Here is a 24,617-nt window from a genome sequence, read left to right as displayed (position 1 = left end):
CATTAGAGCTCAAAGCCAATGTACACACTCTGGGAGTGCAACGTCCAATAGATCCATCTTTAACTGTCTTAGTAAATGGCGTACCTACAAAACAAAACAGAAACTGGCAACATAAAGTTAGACCAGCCCTGCAATATCTAAAAGACAACAATGAATACTGCAAAGAAATTAATTTTGAAGAAAACCTGAGAAAAAAATTGAAATAATTCAAGAGTTACCAGAAACTGGCCAATGTCAACTTCTATATCCTGCTACAGAATCCAATATTTTAGACCACTATACAATTCATCCATTACACTCTAAAGACACCATAGATGCTGCATTGGAAACGTACCAAATGTGACAAGCCAAAGGATCTCCAATCATCATATGGGAAAAAGTATAGAAGCACGTGCCTTCACTCTACTCTTTCCTATTGGGAAAGGAAGAAGGTATGATGATAGACCCACACAAATAACAGCATGACAATATCGCTCTTTATGAATGTATTGTGACGCCCCCTGATTCAGACAAAATGTAGAATACATATTCCACCTTCTCTTTGAAAGTGAACTATCAACTATATGCTACCGAGTTGCACACACATTAAATTCAGGTGCCCATTTTCGAAATATGTCAGCAACGCAATTACTACAAAAAGTGCAAGAAAAAGATGAGGTTTTACAGTCAAGTATTTCAAATCTTTTAGCAAACATGCGTGGTACAAAATAATACTGGTTCCAACATCACAGAGATGTACGTGTGTATGATAAGAAAACTTGGCCTACCCACTTTTTTGTTACTTTAAGTTGTGCTGAATATGCATGGGAAGATGTACATGATTTACTATGCATAGCAAACAAAAACAAAACAAACACAATTTTAAAAACACCAGGAGGACTCTGCTTTCTCGATCCTGTAAATGTATCAAGATTTTTTCATCATCGCTTCATTGCTATGCTACACTTTATTTGTAATAAAACTGTTCCTTCCCTCAGAGAAGTACACCACTTCTTTTGGAGAAAAGAATACCAAGCCAGAGGAGCATCACACATCCACATGCTTTTATGGATTAAAGATGCTCCTAAATTTGGTCAGGAGAGTGATGCCACTGTTTTGCAGTTAATCCAATAATATGTCAGTTGTGAAATTCCTTCAAAAACAACACATAGTGACCTTCATGCACAAATTTTACAATTTCAAAGACACAAATGTGGGAAATATTGTGCTCGTAAATATAAAAACAAAGGAAAATATTATACCAAATGCTGCTTTGGTTTCCCTAGACCAGTAACAACAAAAGGTCAAGTAAACAACGTCATGTCTTCAGTTAGACATAGTTTCAAAGGTAAATCACCTAAGAACACATATTGCATATAAAGAACAGAAAAATCAAAATGTATCAATGATTACAATGGACTCATTGCCCTCCTATGGAATGCAAACATAGATGTGCAGTACATTGCAGACAATTCCACTGCAGTTGCATGATATGTCACAGCCTACTTAAGCAAAGCAGAAAAAACAGAGCTTCAAGACCTCTGGGATGACATATCATCTGATAAAACACTCTCAAAGAAATTGTACATCTTAGGCATAAAAATGCTCTCTCATAGAGAATGTGGCTTCTATGAAGCTGCAGACCATTTAACCAGTACTGTCTTGTATGTAAAATCTGAAAACATAGTATGGCCCTGCTAAATGTAGAAAAATAGTTCTCAAATCATATGATGACATAGAAACAATAGCCAAAAGTGATCCCAAGAGCCAAGACATTCTGAAAAACAATTTACTAGACACATACTACCAAACAGGAGTACCACTTTCGAAACCGTGTGTCTCTATCACGTAGCCCAAAACTTCACATGCTTAAATAATATAAAACCAGATGAAAAGAAAGGTAGATACAGAGGGGAAAATTGTGAAGGCAACTTAGTGAAACTTACCAAACAAAGCTTAATAAATCATATCAAATTGTCATTAAAAACTCCTCAACATAAAGAACTATATTACATGTCTCTGCTACCACTTTTTAAACCATGGAGAAAAGAAGAAGAGTTACTAGATACCTATGAGTCCTATGAAGACCCTTTCAAAGCAAATGAAAGTACTATAACAGATGTAAACTATACACAATAAAAAACAATGTTACACAATGAACAGCAACACGAAGAAGAACTCCAGACCCTACTAGAAGTGGACACTCCCGACAGTTGTCAACCTTCTGTAACAGGAAGCCAAGAACCCCTTTGACAACCACTAATAGCAAATAAGGCAGAACTAGTCATGAGAGAGTAGAAAACTCCATGTGTCGATTTTCAACAATGGGTCCATTCCTCCAAATCTACGGATCCTTTCCAGAACGGCTTTGTGAGGAACTCAGGGACAACCACAAACATCTTGCTTATGAGCGCCCTGAAAGCAAAAGCGCTACAAGGTGGTCTTCCGATCTACGTCGTCTTCATTGACCTGGTACAAGCATTCGACCAGGTCAATAGACAACGTCTTTGGTCGAAATTAGAAGCAAAAGGGTGCCCGGCCTCAATTCTAGACCCCATAAAGGCCTTGCATCAAGGAACCTCTATTCAAGTCCGGCTTAGTGCCGAAGGAATCTTATCCGAAAAGATTATGACAGCCAGAGGAGTGAAACAGGGTTGCCCCTTGGCACCCTCTCTATACAACGCATACATCGCAGACTATGGGGAATCAAGTCTGGCAATCAGACATTTTCCACCAGCACTGGGCGGAGAGAAGATCAATCGTCTATTATACGCTGACGACATTATCCTGATGGATAGGACGCCTATTGGTCTTCAGCGTCAGTTGGATAACCTGGTAGCATATATGTCAAAAAATAATCTCCGGTTAAATAAAGAAAAAACTAAAGTACTCATTTTGGGGAAACCACCAAAAAAGTTCCAAAAATGTTCCTGGTATTGTGAGGGCAAGAAACTGGAAACAGTGCAGGCTTTCAAATACCTGGGAATTATACTTAGCAACGAGAAAAATGAAAAGACCATGCTAGATACACTTTGGACAAAGTTGAAAAATCTTACAGCCCAAGCTAAGGCAGTGGATAGAAGACACGGACGCTTCTCGTTAATTCCCACTCTGAGGTTCTATAAGGCTAAGGTGATACCCGCACTGATATATGGCATAGATGCTATGCCTTCGGTTTCGAACTCAATCTGGTTGAAATACGAAGGCTACTTCTGGCGAAGTGTCTTGGGCCTAGCGTCATCCACTCCTATGCCATTAATAAGGAGGGAACTCTGTATCTCATCACTCCTGGCAGTCAAGATGAGAGCATCGCTGATGCTATATCGCAAAGTTATTAACAAGCCGGAAGTAAGAGTGCTAGAACTTATCCGTAAAGAATTGACAGAAGGAGATACCCGGATGCTCGCGGAGTGGGAACAAGCAAACCTAGCACTCCTGAAAGAATTAGACTTATCGTTGGAAACTTTAATCCAAAACCCGAACAGAGTGGTGGCAAAACTGTTCGAAGCGGACTGGATCCACACACAAGAACTGGCAACTGACCACTTACTAACAGCCGGTTTGCCTAACGCTCCCATGAAGCTAAACGCAGTCCGAGGATACCTCCACAAATTCCCGGATAAGAGACTCAGTCGCCTATTCTTACGATTTAAACTGAACCAACTGAAAACCAATGAGATCTTGGTAATCCGTAAGCAAGCGCAAACGAACTTATGCCGTTTCTGTAAATCAACTGAGCATGTTGAAACCTTAAAGCATCTAATAATGGACTGCATAGGTTTGGTGACAGAAAGATCCCGCTTTCTCATGGACCCATTGAAGTATTATGTAACATTAGACCGGGAGAATCTCTGGTCATTATTGAACAACGGGAACAATAAGAGATGCGTGATAGGCGTAAGTTTGTTTCTTAAATCACTGAATTTACAATGAGGGAAAATTGTAAGGATGGCCATGCCGCACTTAAACGGTGAACTACGTTTGGATTCTATGATTCTATGTATGGATAGAGCCTTGCGATCACTACCATTACCAAAAAAGAAACTTGGTGAAGGGAAAACATGATTGGAACTAATATACAAAGCTAAATGGAGCCAAGGCTACTCTATAAACTTCAAAAACTGTAAATAGGAGTTCACATGGGTTCCCGTTTTGTAAAAATTGTAATACAATTAAATCAAAATAAAAAAAAAAAAATAAAAAAAAAAAGAAAACTCCATGTGTCAGTATGAACAATCTACAGAAGAATTTGCTGTACTATAATCACAACTCAACAATGAGCAGCATAACATTTTCCAAGAAATAACAAAACAAATTGAATATGGTCTGCTTATTATTATTTTTTTTTAAATAAAGACTGTACCTGCCAAGACTACAAACCTATACTGCTATACATCAGTGATGAAGCTGGTTCAGGCAAAACATTCTTATTTAAAATCATCAGCAAGTTCCTTCAACAATTGACAAACAACAAACTGTCATCTGTTGTAACTGCCACCACAGGTTTAGCTGCCTACAACATAAGCGGTGTCACTTTACACTGATTACTACTCCTTCCAGTAGAACACCAAAACAAACTAGACTATTACAAACTTTCTACAGAAGCTGCAATGGAACTACACAGAGTTTTCAAACAAATTAAAATGCTACTTATAGATGAGGTGAGCATCATCTCCAACCTAATGTTGGCTTTGATTCACCTCAGATTACAAGGGCTCCTCAAACCAGACTACGAAGAGCTCTTTGGAGGAAAACACATTTTTGTTTTTGGAAATCTTCTTCAATTAACACCAGTGAAAGGTGAACCTATTTTTAAAACCGTAGGGCACAAACTGTGCCAAAAAACTCTTGGCAGCATAGGAAATGTCAACCTTTGGCAACATTTCCAATACACAGAATTAACTGAAAACATGTGCCAGTCTGCAGACCTCACATATGCCAACATTTTAAAAAGCATTAGAGTTGGTGTACTATCTAAAGAAGCGCAATCACTATTAAAAACCAGGCACGTCCATGCACTCTATGGCCATAACTCATATGCCACTGATGTCATGGAACAATTAGCACACACAGATGTCAATTGTATGTCCTTGATCACAACTCTTGCAAGCTGTTCAAAATTCAATGAAACAATGTTGAAAAAAGAAATGCAACCAATAATTGAAATTTGCTCCACAGACAAACTGGATGCACATGACATGACACCACCCATGTGCCAACACGCCACAACAATAATAAATACCTTAGAAACCTCTATCTCCAACACAGCTGGTTTGGAGAAAATATTAAAATTATCTTTAAACTGTAGAGTAATGCTTAAACGTAACATAGACGTGGACCAAGGACTAGTTAACGGCACACTTGGTACAGTTGTGGGCTTTCAACCATATCCACGTGACAACAACAGTTTGTCAATATTATCTTTGACAAACTATCAGAAGTTAAAAAGATAGGATGCTCAACAGCCCGCTTCCTTCTGTTCAAAGACATGTATGTATGCAGAACACAATTTTCACTAACTCTAGCATATGCAGTCACCATTCACAAATCACAAGGTCTTACCCTAGATTAAGCATTGATAGATATTGTTAGTACAGTCTTTAAAGAAGGCATGAGATACGTAGCACTATCACGCTTATGTACACTTGACCGACTATTTCTAATCAACTTTGATTCAAGTAAAGTAAATGCTGATATTCGAGAATACAGTAGACTGCGTTCACTCCCCACTCCCATCTAAAAACCTATCCTGCTCACAGAAAGCAAAATGTTGTAAAAGAAAACTACTACAGTCTGAAATGATACACGATCTCACTGCAATTCATCCAAAGAAAGTAAAAGAAGCTAATACTTCATCAAATACTACAACCAAGAAGAATCTACTGCTCAAAGTAACTCAACTACTTCTTCAAAGAAGCAACACACATTCCAAACAAATGACTTTGACACAGAACTGTCAGGTCCATTCAAATTTTCAAATAAAACTTGTGTAAATTGCTTCGCAAGTGTAGGAATAAATATTCTATTCCAATTTCCACCAATTATTGACAACATTTACTTACACAGTACAGACAAATTGTGTTTGCAAATGTTAGTCCTTCATAGAAATGCAACCAACAATCCTAACAACACTTACAGTGTTTCTGGACTAAGGCATGAATTGGACTGTGCTGGATTGGTCAAATTCACTATAAACTCACAAGAAGATCCACAATAATTTCTAATGTACTTACTACAAGTACTGGAAAAAAGAAAACATACCTATAAATGAAATCTTCCAGATGTCATACATGTGGAAACATACAGTCTGCAGTCATGTGGCACAGGAACAAGTCCCTAATGAACGTTTTGTGTATGTATCCATACCTAACTGTGAATCCATTCCATTTCAGCAACTTGTACAAAATTCAAACCATGGCAGATTATGTACTACCTGCAATTCAGATAATCGCTCCACCTTACAAATACAAACACACAGTAAATACGTAATAGTAATGCTTTTACGTTACAATGCAGATGGCACCAAAAACAACTGCAAGGTGACTGGATTCACACATAGTCAAGTATCATTTGGTAAGAAAACCTTCAAAACAATAGGAATAATCTACCATGCAGGAACCAAAAACAATGCACGTCACTACACTGCATATATAAAAAAGAAATGTGGATGGTTTGAACGTAATGATTCTACTATTACTCTAAAACAAAGATTACCAGCAAATCTTGTTAATGCTTGTTTAATATTCCTAAAACCAAAATGTAATAGCTAATATGTGCATAAACATTAACAAAACTTCAATTTCAAACCTATTAACGGTAAGAATACCCTAACAGGTATCTAACTGCCCCAAGATTCTGCAACAAGCAAACAGATAAATGAATAGCATTAAACTAGAAATAAACAAATAGAATACACCAACAGGTATCTAACTGCCCCAAACATCTGCAACAAACCAACATGAAAGAAATATATTTTACCACAAGTTTTTTGTTTTTAATCCAGCATGTTTTTCCCCCACAGACCCAATGATTTAATAAACAAACACAGAAACTGAGCAAATAGCACAGTATACTGCTTTGAACTATAGTACTTCTAAAGTACTAACTATGAGTGCCAAAAATACAGAAATGTCTATTATGCAATGCAATAACTCATTATGAACAACCCACACTAACATATGATCTTTTCTTTTATCACAGATATTGAAAAAGAATATCTGCTCCAATTACCCATCTCATGAAAAAACTGCATACAAACACAAAAAGTCAAACAGTAAGTATACAATAAATGGACTGTCAAACACTGCTGCATAATACACCCATTCAAGCAAACATCTAACCATAGACCACAATCCAAAATGTTTACTTCCATGGGTATCTTATGCTGCAGTGTTTGTTACCAAACTCTACAATCTTAATTGCATGGCCTAGCCAAATCCTTACATGCAGACTCTACAAATGAAATAGTACACAAACTTTTGGCACGGCCATGCACCCAGGACTCTAGGCCCTGGCCATAACCACTGCAGCATAACACACCCATGCTACCAAAATGTTTGACTGTGGTGTGTGGGCTGCTTATAAGGAATATATGTTCTATTGGACTTTACAGTACATTAAGAGATATACTGCTGGCTTCCCTGGGTTCCTGTGGGGGTACTTAGCCTCATTCAATCTGGATTAATAAAGTCACTTGAGAAGGATATGTCAGTTTGATTAAGACAGCATTGAAAGAGCTTTCAAATAATTTTGCATGCCTGGTGCTGCTGAGAGCATCTCCAAACTACTGCTTTATAAATGAAATACATTTCCTACACACTTATATGTAAATAAAGCTAGTTTCAGGAACTTTTGTGTGAATCCACTCTCCTATCTCTGAAAGGCAAAGCATGGGCCATGCTGTGGGTATCATTTCACAGTCAAGTACGGTTTGCATACCAGTGTTGTTAGTTTACTGAATTTGTACTTCTGATTAGATGGAAGGTCACATTTCCAAATTCATGTCCTGGCCACAACCACCATAACACACCCATACTACCAAACATTTTGACCGTGGTATGTGGGCCGCTTATAGTTGATATCAATTACAATCAATGCTCTACTAACAACCCAAAACCAACATCATACTAAAGGAAAATAGCTAGTAGGGCGCCCAGTTTTTAGTATGTCTGGGACAGCCGCAGTGACCGCGGACACCACAAACATATCAAGGCCTCCTACCACCTAAACAAATACAGCATTTAACCCATCTCTTACTCCCCCACCCTCCCCAAGCATTCCTACACACCACCACACTCTCCAAAATTGCATTTTTGCTCAGTTCAACACTGCGCTGTCCGTGGACGTCCGTGGACGTCTGCTGATACAATATTGCAGATGCATCGAAACAATGTGACGCACCTCATGCCTCATCCCATCTAATCACAGAACACATTGCGTGTCCGTGGACACAATGCAAGCCAATAAGCCAATCGGTGTCTTGTCCGCGGAACGGACAGGGAAGTGTGTCCACGGAGCGGACACAGATATCACTCATTTTTTTAGACCTGTTTTTTGGTCATCTTAAAAAGAACTACTGGACACATTTCTACCAAATTTACAAAAGCACACTTTCAGGACCAAGTCGGCCCTCCTGCCGGTCGAAATCCGTCCAGTGGTTTGAGAAGTAGGCGTGAGCCTTTCAGAGTGGGCCATATACTTTATTTGCAAAGTTTGGTGAGGATTTGTCCAAGGGGAGCAAAGTTATAAGCCACCCAAAAAGTGTTCTTTCTATGGGATTAGCAATTTAACCATAACTACACGGCCACTAACGTGGGCCATGTAATGCAATGGAAAAACTCTAACACCAGCTCTGCATGGCGTGATATAGCAATGTCCTCTGTAGTAGATACAGTCACATCTCCCAAGAGAGATTAGATGACACCACAAATAATCTGCGTGTTAATGGGATGAGTGAACACAAGTGAAACATGTATAATCTCTTTTCCCAGGATGTAAACATCTCCAGGATTCAAAACCACAGTGAACTTAAAGTACACCCTCCACACCTTACTGTGTGGGTAGCAATCCGAAAAAAACATCTTAAGTGAATTTGCCGTGCCACACAGGATTTAAATATTGCTTTAAAAGACAGAACATTTACAGTTTCAAGATTGAAGAAAGTCTCACATGAAAAATAAATATTCCAAGTTAGCAAGGGAATGCCATCCACTGATGCCTCCACGAAAAGGGATCATCTCCCTGGGTCACCAAGAATCCCAACAGGTATCACAAGGATATTCTAAATAAAATGGTTACCCCATGGAATGTAGGTGTAGAAATCAGCTTGATATGTGCGCATTACAGGCAATAGAAGGTGCATTGCTTGTAAAAAGGCAATGTCAGAACCTATACTTCAATTATGCAAAAGTACTTTTTTCCTCTTTACTGGACTATGAAGAGCCATTAAATTCCATAATACTATTTGCAAGTGGAAGGACATGCCCAACGAGGAAAGAACATATCCAACAGGTCTGTACATACACCACCAACAGAGGGCATAGAGCGGATTCTCCTCCGCTTGCATATAAAGCAATGGAAGAGTTACCACATAATACTTACATTAAGGGAACCAAACTTTCAAGGAGTGGGAAAAGATGGCATAGTATGTTTAAATATAAATGCATAGAGAGCCATAATAACACATAGTGAAAATAATTACAAAAGATAACCAAAATATGGTATGCAGTGATAAAAAATGGAAAATAACGAATGAAATTGTTATCAAACCAAAAAAGACCTTTAAAAAAATAACGCATTTCTTATCAATATATATATATGTAGTTGAGAATGGGAAGAGTAGTTTGGGAGTGGGGGAAAAGTATGAATAAAAAAGGGGGGGCTTAGGAGGAGAACACCACCCCCAAAACAACAACAAAAATGTTATTTTCTTTTAGGTATTGTTGGTTCCTTAAAAATGTATTTGCTGTATTGTGATTCGTTAAATCACTGTTGCTATAGACAACAGAACATTTTTTTCTGACACTTGGAAAGTGAAAGTAGGCAAGTATCCCTATCCCATACCCTCCATCCAGAACCATAAATATTACAGAATATAGTTACAGCAGCAGAAGCTTCACTGAAACTGGCAGCAGCCCCAACACAGGTAGCAGTAGAAGGATATATCATACATTCGAAGTAAACATGTGTTAACAAACAGTGTGCGATAGGGCAGCAGTGACAGCATGAGTAAATTGATCCCCATATGTGGTTGTTAGGCAGAAACCTGTGCAGTTCCCTCAGGGACCACTGCAAAAGATTTAGGACTACAGGTGTTTGGCGGTAAACCCACTTGGTAGCAGTCTGTACCACACAGATTCACTTGGTAGCTGTGGCTGGCAGACTTCCAACAAGAAGAGTTAGGCAGTATGTGGAGTATACAAAATAGGGCAATTTACACAGTAGAACAAGCAAACACGGAACAGAGCTTGGGTGTAAAGATATATAGGTATTTATTTATAACAACACATCTATGAAAAACACTCTGGCACTAATACGGCAAACAACTTCAATCACAATTACTATAAGTAAATCAATCCCCCTAACAATAGTTCGACAAGTCTAGGTTCAACGGCACCACTTATTTGCAGACAGAGGTGAATGCTTTAACCTAGATGGCACTCTAGTATTCGTTAGGAAGGGAGAGAAAAGGCAGGGTATGAAATCAACTCGGTACCAACACTTTTACGAACAAATGCAAGGCAAGTAAGGCAGGGTCTACTGTAGATCGCAAAGTTCAGAGGCCAGGCTCACTCGGAGAGAGGCAAGGCGATATGTCCCAAAAAGTATCACAGTGGAAATGCACTTCAAGTCTTTGTCGCAAATTGTTATAGAAAGATTGGACCAGTTAAGAACAGAAAGTTAAGAAGGCTTGGAGGCGACCCAATGGAGAGGCGAGGATTCAGACACCTCACGCTAACCGACACAAGGGAAGCCAGTTGGACACGGTACCTTGTATGTGGAGAGACAGCTCCGGTGGGGGCAGTTGTTCCTGGTGGTGGATGCAAGTCGGGGCTTTGCTAAGAGAAGAGATAATCTCGTCGTCGAAGGAAAGTTGAAGATCGTTGCACCACCAGGGAAGAGACCAGCCGCGGAGTGCTCCGTCACAAGGCACCACCTTTTGGTCACGGTACGGGTTATCCGGTTGCCGGGGTGCTCAGCACGGGCAATTCGACCACTACGCCCTAGAAGCGAAGAAAAAGCAAAGGGGACTGGTTGTTCCCACCAGTCAGGGGAAGAAGACTCTCCAGCCGGGAGATCTCCTCTGTCGTCGGGAATTGGTGAGACGGTTCAGCAGGACTCCACCGGAGGAGTCGTCATTGCAGGTCGGCTCAGCGTTACCCTCGTCGGATTCTTAGGTCCTGTGGCGACTTCTGAAGATCCAGTCCCAAAAGCCCTGCTTTAATGCAGAAAACACCCATTCATTCTGCCTAGCTGTCAATCAAAACACGCTAAGTGGTGAGCGGGGTGGCTCACCACTTGGGCCAATCACACCAGAGTGCGACTTGAGTTGGCAAGGCAACTCAGTCCAGGGTACCTAAACCCCCTCCCACACCCCCTGTGGTACCCAGACAGAATGACACCACTTTGGAGGGCCTCTGTGCAGAAGACCGCCAAAAGTGGAACAAAGGGCTCAACCTTTGGTTTAGGAGTCACAGAGACGAACACAGACACCATTTTCAAAAACCGAGTTCTGGCAGAAAATACCAACCGATAGATTTATTTAAGATAAATAAACCGGTGGTATGTTAGAGATTAACGAGAAAAAGTATCCCATAGAGTTATATTCAGGGTCGAATATAACAAGTAGTTTCCACTGCCACCAGCCAAAACTCCACGAGGGGGGACAGGACAGTGCCCCCTCGAATAACAGACCCAGGAGTAATCGAATTACCCCTACTAGTACGTCCACAATAGGATGGTTTGCACTAGTTCTGTTAGTAAATTTAGGTCTAGTAAAGCCAATGGTGACTTTACATGCCCGGGGAGACAGTAGTCAGTCCCTGGGTATGGAGTCTATGGTGGGAATCCTCTAGGACGCCCCAGTGTTACGGCACGGAGGGTGCGGTGTAACACATATAGCAAAACATATGAGACTCTATGGAGTATAAGACCCCCTAGCCCATAGAACACATTGGGCCTCATTACGACCCAGGCGGACTTCGCGGTGCTAAATGCACCGCGAAGCATGGCGGAAAGCCGCCGATAGCGCCATGGGGGTTGGCGGATTTACCGCCCCATTCCGACCTCGGCGGAGCGGTAAATCCCCAATCCCCATTCTGCCCTTCCCCATTCCCATTTTTGCCCCATAGGGTATAATGGGAGTGGGGAAGGAGTTAATTACGCCACCGTAAAATACGGTGGCGTAATTAACAACGAGGTCCCGTAGCGCCATGGTTTTCTCCGGCTGGTAAAACCAGGCGGAGAAAACCTCCATGGCGCTACGGGAACTCGTAGTATGGCGGAGAGGTACGCCATGCACTACGCTGGCGTAATACCCTCTCCGCCAGGGTCCTAATGAGGCCCATTGACATTCCAAGGAATTAAACACATTCATGTCCAAGAGTGGGAGAAAAAGAGTCTCACTCTTGGCAGGATGGAAAAAACAAACTCCAGAAATCCAACAAAGCTGCTGGGGGACTCACTAGGTTAGGAAGTTCAGCCTAAACAGAGAATTCTCCCTAACAGTGGTCAGGCAGTGTTTACCTTCAACATAAATAGAATCATGCCACAGTTAGTTGAGGATGTTAGCAATCTAACGTCAGTACATCCAAGTAGCTGTTTTCTTCAGAGCCAAGATTAGGTGCAAAGTGGGACACCATGCGAACATAAACACAGTGATGTGGCTTATTAAAGGATCAGAGGAAGGAGCCTACTATCTAATCAGCACTGTAACAACACAACCTCTTCTGCAATTGTCAAAAAGGTTCATAATGCAGCCATCTAACTTTTAGACAGGATTCAAGAGTTATCCACTGTAATTGCATTTTATATTATCTTTCTGACCTGTGGGAGTGTGGTCCATGCTGGGGAATATCCTTCACATTCCTCTAGAGTTCCACCAACCCTCCAGTTGGCCCTGCCTCTACTCTCAGACAGATGTGAATCAGGAGCGGATTGGCAATGTTTGAACTGGGGGTGCAAATGTATAGTGACCCAAGCCCACAATGCAACAGCCTAAAGCCAGTAAATAACACTCTCTCCCTTGCCCAAAGATTTTCCCCAAAACAATATTGACATGTCTTTCCTTTTATGCCCAAGGGAACTTCTCTCATTCCATCTGGTAATATTGTGTTGGCTTCTTGTTTTGGGACTCTGTTCCCCTACTTAAACAGACCTCCAGCCTCTTTTTCAAATGGTGAGCTGGTGCAATTTGACCTAGATCACGTGACCTTAACCAAATCCACCTATCCATCATTAATCACTACTAATTTTCATATTGCTTTGCCACTCTTTTTCCTGACATAAGCAGCCCTCCAGCCTATTTTCTTTCGCATTTGGTGAGCTGGAAGACGTGGAATTGGTTCATGTGAACAATGCTCCTCCCATCTGACAATCACTGCAAATCATTTGGTGCCTTCAGATTTGGCCACTATTTCTCCCTACATAAGCGGACGTCTAATCTCTTTACTTTTAAAGTTGGTGAGCTGGTGCAAGTGCATCTATACCACCATATTATTTTGCAGCTTTATCATTTTAATGCTCTATTGTCATACTTAAGCTACCATCTAGCCTCTGTTCTTATGCAGTTAGTGAACTGGTGCAAGTGGCTATTGGTCAAGTGATCTAAACTACAACCCACTGCTAATTGTTTGCTGCCCTCTTGTTTTGCTGCTCTTTTTTCCTACTTAAACAGCCACACGCTTATTTTCTTTTGTCTATGTCAAGCTGGTGCAACTGGAACTAAGTCACATGATATAAACCCCACAACCCTTTCAAGCACTGCTTATCTTTCGGTGCCTTCTTATTTTTCTGCTCTTTTCACCAAGATGAGCAACCAGCCAGCCTCTTTTCTTGAGCTGGTGAAAATGGCTGTAGGTCACATGATGTATCCCCCAACCACCTGTCAATCACTCCTAATGTTTTGGTGCATTCTTATTTTGCTGATATCTTTTGCTACTTAAGCAGCCCTCCAGCATCTTTTATTTTGCAGATTGTGAGCTGGTGAATGGGGGTCTAGATCATGTGATGTAAGCAACATCCAACTGAAGGTGGTCACCATCGACTCTTATGAAAACCTTTCCAGCCACTTCTTGTGCTTGCCAAATTGACCCAGTCACTTTCTAACTTATCTACAGAGCACTCAAGCACAACACCCCCTTCATCAGAGACTTCACAGACTGGTCACCACCATGTCTATCATGCACACCAACATCTTCCTCAGCAAATTCAACATCCCTGGCAACCCAGCAACCAAGTTAATAAAGGAATATCTCCACTGCTTTTCTTTTTCAGTTGGTGAGCTGGTGCATGTGTATCTTGGTCATGTGATGTAAACACCACCAAATTAATGTTGTCACCATTGACGTTTTTGAAACCCTTCCTTCTACTTATCGCTCTCGCTGATGTATGCAGTCACTTTCCACCTTATCTACCGACCAATAAAGCCCAACACCTCCTTCATGAAAGACTTCACCAACTTGGTCACCACTATGTCTATCATGCACACCAACATCTTCCGCAGCAACATCAACATCCCCGGCAACCCAGCAACAAAGTCAATGCTTTCTTGACACTTTTACTCTTTGAACTTCACATATCACAAGAACGACCAAATTCATAGAGAATGTAATATCCTCAAATTCATCATTGCTGGTCTTTCCAACCTTCATCACAGCTCTCCAATCTCGCTTTACATTATTCACACCACTACATTACATCACACTCATCAGAAACCCAGTAATCAAGCCTTCAGGTAATTCAAGATCTTCTCATTGGAGGCTCTCATGGAAGACCTCACCAACCTTCAGCTCACATGGGCAATTCTCCCTCAGACGAACACGTAATGCACATCTCTTTTAAAAGAACTCAAAACTACCCTCAAAACAAACCTCAACCACCATGCCCTAGACCCGGAGCCCTCTCAAGACTAACCCTTCTGCACCCTGGTACGCTCACAAACTCAACTTCATAAAAGAAACAATCATAAAACAAGAAAAGACTTGCAGGGTAATTCATAGAATTTCGCACAAAAGTGGCACACACGGCTGGCGCACAGTGTGCGCGTGAGAATGTCTGGGCCAGCCGCGTGTGCTAAAATCGATTTCCGCGCACAGCGTATTCATGGATTTTAGCCTCCGAAACCAGCCGTGGCGCAGAGTGGCGCAGCGACCCTGCAGCAGCGCCAGTTACGCCCCCAAGAATGCCCTAACGCAAGGAAAAGCCACCAAAATGCACGGGAAGTTTCAAATGCGAATGGCCTGGGTACATGTATTTCAGGGGTGCGCGGGAAGTTTCACACGCGATTGGCCTGTGTACGTGTATTTCAGGGGTGCGCGGGAAGTTTCACACGCGATTGGGCTTGGTACGTGTATTTCAGGGGTGCACAGGAAGTTTCACACGCGAAAGGGCCTGTGCGAGTGGGGAACGTGTATTATAGGGGTGCGAGGGAAGTTTCACATGCAATTGGGTTGGGTACGTGTATTTCAGGGGTGCGCGGGAAGTTTCACACGCAAATGGCCTGGGTACGTGTATTTCAGGGGTGCGCGGGAAGTTTCACACACGATTGGCCTGTGTATGTGTATTTCAGGGGTGCGCAGGAAATTTCACATGCGATTGGCCTGGGCACGTGTATTTTGGGGGTGCGTGGGAAGTTTCACACGCGATTTCAGCAGGGTATGTGTATTTCAGGGGTGCGCGGAAGTTTCACACGTGATTGGGCTTGGTACGTGTATTTCAGGGGTACGCGGGAAGTATTGCACGTGATTGGCCTGGGTACGTGTATTTCGGGGGTGCACGGGAAGTTTCACACGCGATTGGAGTAGGGTACATGTATTACCTGGCAGCGCATGAAGTTTCACACGCGATTTTGCTGTCAGAGCGGGGAACGCGTATTTCGGGGGTGCGCGGGGTGTCCTACACGTGAATTGGCAGTGTGGGTCCTCCCAGGTGTCCCCTCTACCCCCTCCATGGCCCCTGCAGGCAGCCCACACCACAGGGGACTACCCCGCACCCTTGGTCATGCCCCGCAGGCAGCACATCCACCATGGGCATGCCCCCCAGCCAAGCCACATGTCACGTTGCAATATGATCACCAACTCATGTCTCCCAGCACCCCCACACCCCAGAAGTGCAGGGCACCTGCCAGCAGGCCCCCACACATGTCCCCCAGCACCCCCAACCCCCAGCAGTCAGGGGCACCTGCCAGCAGGCCCCCACACATGTCCCCTTGCACCCCCAAACCCCCAGCAGTCAGGGGCACCTGCCAGCAGGCCCCCACACATGTCCCACACATGTCCCCCTGCACCCCCACCCCCCAGCAGTCAGGGGCACCTGCCAGCAGGCCTCCACCCATGTCTCCTTGTACCCCCACCCCCCAGCAGTGCAGGGCACCTGCCAGCAGGCCCCCACTCATGTCCCCTTGCACCCCCACCCTCCAGCAGTGCAGGGCACCTGCCAGCAGGCCCCCACTCATGTCCCCTTGTACTTCCACCCCCCAGCAGTGCAGGGCACCTGCCAGCAGGGCCCCACTCATGTCCCAACCATGTCCCCCAGCACCCCACCCCCCAGCAGTCAGGGGCATCTGCCAGCAGGCCCGCACACATGTCCAAATCATATCCCCTTGCACCCCCACCCCCAGCAGTGCAGGGCACCTGCCAGCAGGCCCCCACTCATGTCCCACTCATGTCCCCTTGCACCCCCCCACCCCCAGCAGTGCAGGGCACCTGCCAGTAGGCCCCCACACATGTCCCCCAGCACCCCCACCCCCCAGCAGTCAGGGGCACCTGCCAGCAGGCCCCCACACTTGTCCCACACATGTCCCCCTGCACCCCCACACCCACCTGCCAGCAGGCCTTGACACATGTCCCCCAGCCAACATGTCATCACAATCCAGATCCCTGGCTCTTATGGCCACACAAATCCCACCCCACAGCTCCCCAGTCCAAACACCCAACCAAGCTTTACATCCACTCCAAATTGAAATCCCCATTACATGATAGATCACAAATAAGCAGTATGCGCATGAGTACAAGTCTGTCCGACCCACACAATGGCAACACATGACTGAGAAAACCCATATTGTGACATGCATGAAACCAATGAGAGAAGACCACACGTTGAAGTAAGAAACAAAAATGTAATCAAGTCAAAATGAAGGGAATGAAATAAAACCACACAATAATGCCAATAATAATGAAAATGCAGCATGTCCCAAAAACTGATAAATAAAAAAAATGAGAATCCAAATTAATCCAAATGAAAATGTGTCCAAAGTCACCGTCCAACAAAGCACATCCAAAGGGAAAGAAAAGCGTAATATCCATTGCTCCATGGTGAAGAAAAATAAAGATGAAGTAGAAAAATCCACTGTAAAACTATGTGCAAATAGCAAATCCAGGGTCCATGAGCCCAACAACATAAATGAAACCTACAATGAAACCTACCTAATTACTAACTATATTCAAAAATGTGGGGCATAGACCATGCGCCCCAAATGAAAGAAAAAAGAAATTAAACTTAACATTAATGAACTATATACAATGGCGGCGGGCAAGTCCAACGGCTCACTTGTTGATGTCATGGGCCAGGGCATCATCGAACTCCTGTTCAATGTCTTGGAGGCGGGCCTGTTCTCTGGCCCCGAGGTCTCGCAGGGATAACGCCATGTCCACCTCCAACTCCCTGCGAATTCCCTGGAGGCACTCAGCCCGTCTCAGCGCCCTGCGCATGGAGTTCTCCGCCCTGAACATCGTGAGCCGTGCCTCCTCAGTCCGCCGCCGCTCCGCACCTATCTGCTGGCCCAACTGCTGCCACACGGAAGACACTCCCATTCCAGGGTCCTCCTGCCCTCCGGCCAATGCCTGCCCCTCTGATGTAGATTGCCCCGAGCCATGATGCCTCCCACGTTGAGCCTGCCGCTGCCTCCGACGCAACTGTCTCTCCCAGCACAACAGCATCCAGGCTGATGGAATCCACCGACGCCGTTGTGCACGTGCCCTGCTCGATGATGCCGGCACATCCTCCATCTGCTGGGGTCCAGTTGCTGTGGTGTCCACCCCTGGTGGACCTCCGACTCCCGACTGTGGCAGGGATAGGATCCCCACCGAGCTGGCTGCGTTGGTCAGGGCAGGTCCACAGGGGCCCTGGTGGCATCTGGGCCAGAAGACAGCATGGAGAATGACTGGCGCACAGTCTCCACAGAGGAGGAGAGGGCCGCCAGAGTGGCCGACACATGTACAAAACCCCCGACCATGGACACTCCCAACTGGGCCACGTTAACACGCTGCTCTTCGTGATGACGTGCGTGCTCCCCAAGCATAGCACGCACGTCATCACGAATGTCATACGTGCGCAACGCGACACCAATAAGGACCTTCTCCATACGGCCAGGGGTCCCCTCGTCCGCAGGTAGAGGAGTGTCAGATGACATGGACATCCCCCTTACCTGCGGACGGGCCTGGTATGGGGCATCCCTACGGGTGCATGGTGATGCAGTCACAATGTCAGGGACAGCGACATGCACAGGCCCCTCCGCGGTGACCTGTGCTGCCTCCTGCCCCTGGCCCTGGACTGCACCACTTGCACCAGTGGTACCACCCCCACCAGGCCCCATGTGCGGCTCAGTAGCGGCCTCCTCCTCCTCTGTGGAAACCACCAACCTGGATGGCTCCACACCGTCTTCCGCTGTTGCAAGACCCTGTGGGGGCTCACCCACCCCTTCCGCTGCTGCCATAGTGGCAGACGCAGCACCGGTCCCCTCACTCCTGGACTTTGGTAAATTCTGGGAGGGTGACTGGGCCTTGCTTCGCCGGCCGGTGGGGGCATCCCCACCGCTTTGCTCCACAGCGCCGTCTCCGCCCTCTTCATCATTTGCCGCTGTGTAGAGGGAGACATAGAACACAAGCATCAGGGCACTGTACAACAGTCCCCTAGACAGGAAGCAATAGCAGATGAGTGGCACTGCCAAACATCACTTCCATCATGTCCCTCCACAACACATGGGTCAGTTCTGGGGTACACTAGTGATCACCAACGCATTACCCCGTTGCACCCCCACCCCCCAGCAGTGCAGGGCACCTGCCAGCAGGCCCCCACTCATGTCCCCTTGCACCCCCACCCCCCAGCAGTCAGGGGAACCTGCCAGCAGGCCCCCACTCATGTCCCACTCATGTCCCCTTGCACCCCCACCCCCCAGCAGTGCAGGGCATCTGCCAGCAGGCCCCCACTCATGTCCCCTTGCACCCACACCCCCCAGCAGTGCAGGGCACCTGCCAGCAGGCCCCCACTCATGTCCCCTTGCACCCCACCCCCCAGCAGTGCAGGGCACCTGCCAGCAGGCCCCCACACATATCCCCTTGCACCCCCACCCCCCAGCAGTGTAGGGCAGCTGCCACCAGGCCCCCACTCATGTCCCCTTGCACCCCCACCCCCCAGCAGTCAGGGGCACCTGCCAGCAGGCCCCCACTCATGTCCCACTCATGTCCCCTTGCACCCCCACCCCCCAGCAGTGCAGGGCACCTACCAGCAGGCCCCCACTCATGTCCCCTTGCACCCCCAACCCCCAGCAGTACAGGGCACCTGCCAGCAGGCCCCCACTCATGTCCCACTCATGTCCCCTTGCACCCCCACCCCCCAGCAGTTCAGGGCACCTACCAGCAGGCCCCCACTCATGTCCCCTTGCACCCCCACCCCCCAGCAGTTAGGGGCACCTACCAGCAGGCCCCCACTCATGTCCCACTCATGTCTCTTGCACCCCACCCCCCAGCAGTGCAGGGCACCTGCCAGCAGGCCCCCACTCATGTCGCCTTGCACCCCCACCCCCCAGCAGTGCAGGGCACCTGCCAGCAGGCCCCCACTCATGTCCCACTCATGTCCCCTTGCACCCCCACCACCCAGCAGTGCACGGTACCTGCCAGCAGTCCCCCACTCATGTCCCCTTGCACCCCCACCCCCCAGCAGTGCAGGGCACCTGCCAGCAGGCCCCCACTCATGTCCCCTTGCACCCACACCCCCCAGCAGTCAGGGGCACCTGACAGCAGGCCCCCACTCATGTCCCACTCATGTCCCCTTGCACCCCCACCCCCCAGCAGTGCAGGGCACCTGCCAGCAGGCCCCCACTCATGTCCCCTTGCACCCCCACCCCCCAGCAGTGCAGGGAACCTGCCAGCAGGCCCCCACTGATGTCCCCTTGCACCGCCACCACCCAGCAGTCAGGGGCACCTGCCAGCAGGCCCCCACTCATGTCCCCCAGCACCCCTATCCCCCAGCAATGAGGGGCACCTGCCAGCAGGCCCCCACTCATGTCCCCTTGCGCCCTCACCCCCCAGCAGTGCAGGGCACCTGCCAGCAGGCCCCCACTCATGTCCCCCTGCCACCAGGTCATGACGATCTTCAATCATGGCCCTTATGGCCAGCCTCCCCAGCCCAAAGACCCAACCAAGTATTGCATCCATCCAGAAAAGGCAATTACATGATTCAACCCCAATGGCAAGTATGTAAATGAACACATGTCCGTCACACACACACAATGGTTGCAAATGAATGTGAAAACCCATATCATGACATGCATGAAACCAATGAGATAATACCACACATCGAAGTATGAAGGAACAAATGTATCAATAGCAACATGAATGGAATTAAAATCAAACAAACAACAATGGGAATAAAAAAAGAAAAGCTGCATGTCCGTAAAATAATGAAAAACAAGAAATCATAATCCAAAGGAAAGGTGTCCAAAGTCACAGTCCAACAAAGCAAATCCAAGGGAAAACCATAACTCCATGGGGAAATCCAAAAAAAAGAGATGAATCCAATAGTGAACTATATTCAGATGAACAATCCAGGGTCTATGATCCCAACTGAACAAATGAAAAATATGAAAAATACTACCTAATGAAAAACTATATACAGAAACGTGGTGCATTGTCCAAGCGCAACCAAAATAAAGAAAAAAACAAAGGAAAACGAACACTATCTAACTATTTACAAGGGCAGCGGGCTAGTCCGACGGCTCACTTTTGGATGTCCCGGGTCAGGGCATCATCGAACTCCTGCTCAATGTCCCGGAGGATGTCCTCTTCCATGGCCCTGAGGGTTCGCAGGGACGATGACATGTTCTCCTACAACTCTCTGCGAATTGCCTTGAGGCACTCGGCCCGCCTCAGGGCCCTCCGCATGGAGTTCTCCGCCCTGACCATCATGAGCCGTGCCTCTTCTGCCCGCTGCCGCTCCGTATCTATGGCATGGCCTAACCACTGCCACACGGAAGACACTTCCCGTCCTGGGTCCTCCTGCCCTCTGGCCGATGCCTGCCCCTCCGATGACGAAGGCCCCGAGCCATCATGGCTCCCACCTTGTTGCTGCTGCTGCTGTGCCTCTGCCCGTGCCCTGGCTCTTGCTGCCTGCACATCCTCCTCCGGCTAGGGTGCAGTTGTTGAGGTGACAACCCCTGCTGGACGTCCGACTCCCTACTGTGGCAGGGATGTGTCCTCCACCAGCCTGGCCACAGGGTCAGAGGGAGCTCCACAGGGCACCTAGGTGACACATGGGTGGGAAGACGGCACGGAGTACGACTGGTGAATAGGGGGTTCAGTTGAGGTGGGGGTCGGAACAAGGCCCAGCAAACCGAGGAATCCAGCCCTGGTGACCTGTCCCAGTAGTTCGATGTGGTCAACGAGCCATTCGAGACGACATGCAGTCTCCCCATGAAAAGACTGCATTTCGCCTCGCATGGCCCGTTGACACAACGCCACACCACCCAGGAGAGGCTCAACCCGGTCCCGGATAGCCACGTCCGCAGGCAGAGGAAGGCCAGTTGTCATAAGCTCATCCCCTTCCTGAAAAGGGGTCTGGACGTAGGTATCCCTGCTGGTGCAGGATGATGCAGTCACAGGATCACGGACAGGATTACACACAGGCACCTCCGCGGCGGCCTGTGCTGCCTCCTGTCCCTGACCCTGCACTGCACCACTAGCACAGTGGAATCCCCACCTCCAGACCCCGTCTGTGTCCCTTGCACGGCCTCCTCCTCCACCAAACCCCCCACCAACCTGGATGACTCCTTGCCATCTTCCTCCGTTGGGCCCTGTGGGGTCTCAGCTGCCCTTTCTGCTGCAGAGGAGTCCAACTCCGACCTCCGCCTCTTGGACCTCCCCTCTGCAACTGCGACTTGGGACGCGGCACCGGCTCCTCACTCCCCGACGAGATGACAACCTGGGAGGGGATCCAAGCCTTGCGTCTCCGGCTGGCAGTGCGATCCCTGCCACTGTGCTCCACAGCACCCTCTCCGCCCTCTTCATCAGTCGACACTGCAGACAGGGAGAGATAAGACACAGGCATCAGGGCACTGTACAATGGACTCATACACACATGACAGTTGCACACGAGTGTCATTGTCAAACTTCAGACATGGCATCACAATCCTCAACACACATGTCATTTCAAATCACACACATGAGCTATTCCACAGCCATATCGCAAAAGTCAGCACCATCCATACACATACAACAGCATGAGCAGGCAAAGGTGAGCAAGACATCACATGGGACACAGGGAGTGCACTAGACATGCACACACGCCACCACACTTACATGCATGTGTACACCTCCACCAAGTGTCGCATTGATGAGATCGGCATCCATGTCACATCTGGCAATCAGTTTTCTACATATCAGTCTCACATGCATCCATGTTGCATGACAGTTGCACACTTGTCAGATACACATACATGCACATGTACACAGTGCAGATACATGCAGCTGGAACCAACATCCATGTGCGACACCACAACCTTGACAACTGACATACACAGTCATTCAAACATGTGTGCTCACACATCTGCCTTTGGCCTGCATGCTTACCCACAAATACACCATCCATGTGTCTCACACATGAAAGGACTTGCATGCGTCAGCCTCACGGCCCTGTACAGACACATCCATACATGGCCCTACAAAACCACATGTGCAACCTGCACACTACTGGCACACCACCACACGCATAGCTTCCAATCAGTATGCATGTACACTTACCGCTCGACTCCAGACGGGTGTGCCTCTCAAGGACCTGAATGTGGAGCGCTGGGCATACGCGTTCTAGGACCCTCATTTGGTGTTCTGACAGGTGGCCCGGCGCCCCTTAGCATCCGCTGCCTTCAAGAGGCGCCGGGCCTTGTTGAGGGTCCTGGACCTGAAGTCCTCCCAGCGCTTCTTGACATGATGGAATTTGCGGACAGCCACCCCCTCCGCGTTGATGGCAGTCACGATGTCCGTCCAGATGCTGGCCCGTCCTCCCTTGTTGGCGCGCGACCTTCTGAACAGGGCATCATACTGCCTCAGGACTTGCTCCACCAGGACACCAACTTCAGTGGCAGTGAAGCTGGTGGCCCTCTGCCTCTCTGGCTGGGGGTTGCCAGTGCCGCCAGATGGTGTAGTGCTGGACATGGCAACCCCAGAGGCAGGAGTGGGTGGGCAACTGGGTCCTGAGGCTTGGCTGTGGAGCGATGGAATCCCAGTCGGGTGTCTTCGGTTCCAGCAGGGGTGGTCACAGCAACAGCACCCCTGGCTGATGTGCAGGCAGCAAATGGCAGGGCATGTGGGCAGCAGGCAATCAGGCAGCAACAGATGGAAGGTGGGAGCATGCTCGGGGCTCTGGGGGGCAGTAATTCAGACTTCTGGGCAGGAGCGTGGTCTTCCGTGTGTGAACGCGTAGCCAGCTTGATACGGAATGATTTGGCACGTGAAATTCTTGCACGTCAGCGTGTAATTTGAGGAAAGGCACTTAGCGCGTAAGCGCGTCAGTGCACGTACGCAATTTCATTGGACCAAAGGCCCTTAGCGCGTAAGTGCGTCTGTGACGTTACGCGCGCGGGTGTTTGACAGAGCACACATGGAAAAGCTGCACGTCCGAGTGTCAGTGCGTGTAATTGGAGGAAAGGGCGCGTACACGCGTAAGTGACGTGTACGTGTGGGCCCGTTTAAAAGGTACGTGTAGGACGCCATTTCCTTGTACGTGCTTTTTGTGGAGAGCGAGTGGGTGGATTCTGTACTTCTTGTCGGTTCACACGCGATTACTTCACAGCGTTTCAAGTTCATACTCCCTGTTACCTCTGACAGCTTTCATTTTTCTACTTTTTTTGGGCCTGTTTCCTCAAACAGTGTTCACTTCTCCTTTTGTCCTGTCTCCTCCGACAGCGTACAATTCTTTTTTTTGCGGGGGTGTTGCCAATGCGCACATGCACATATTTTTCACGTACTTTTTCAAGGCAGATGGTGAGTTCCACACGTACTTAGCAACTGTGCTTGCCCCGTGTGTCGCGTACCCCTTCAGAGGTCATTTTAGGCTGCGTGTACCACGCATACGCTTATTTTTGTGTTTCTGGGTGCCACAGCGTAGTGCAGGTTCATTTTTCCACGCACGTGGTCTACGTCTACGAGGGG

Source organism: Ambystoma mexicanum, chromosome 6p (genome assembly GCF_040938575.1).
Source record: "Ambystoma mexicanum isolate Mex_15411 chromosome 6p, UKY_AmexF1_1, whole genome shotgun sequence".
In the NCBI taxonomy this organism is placed as follows: domain Eukaryota; kingdom Metazoa; phylum Chordata; class Amphibia; order Caudata; family Ambystomatidae; genus Ambystoma; species Ambystoma mexicanum.
This window is presented reverse-complemented; position numbering follows the sequence as displayed.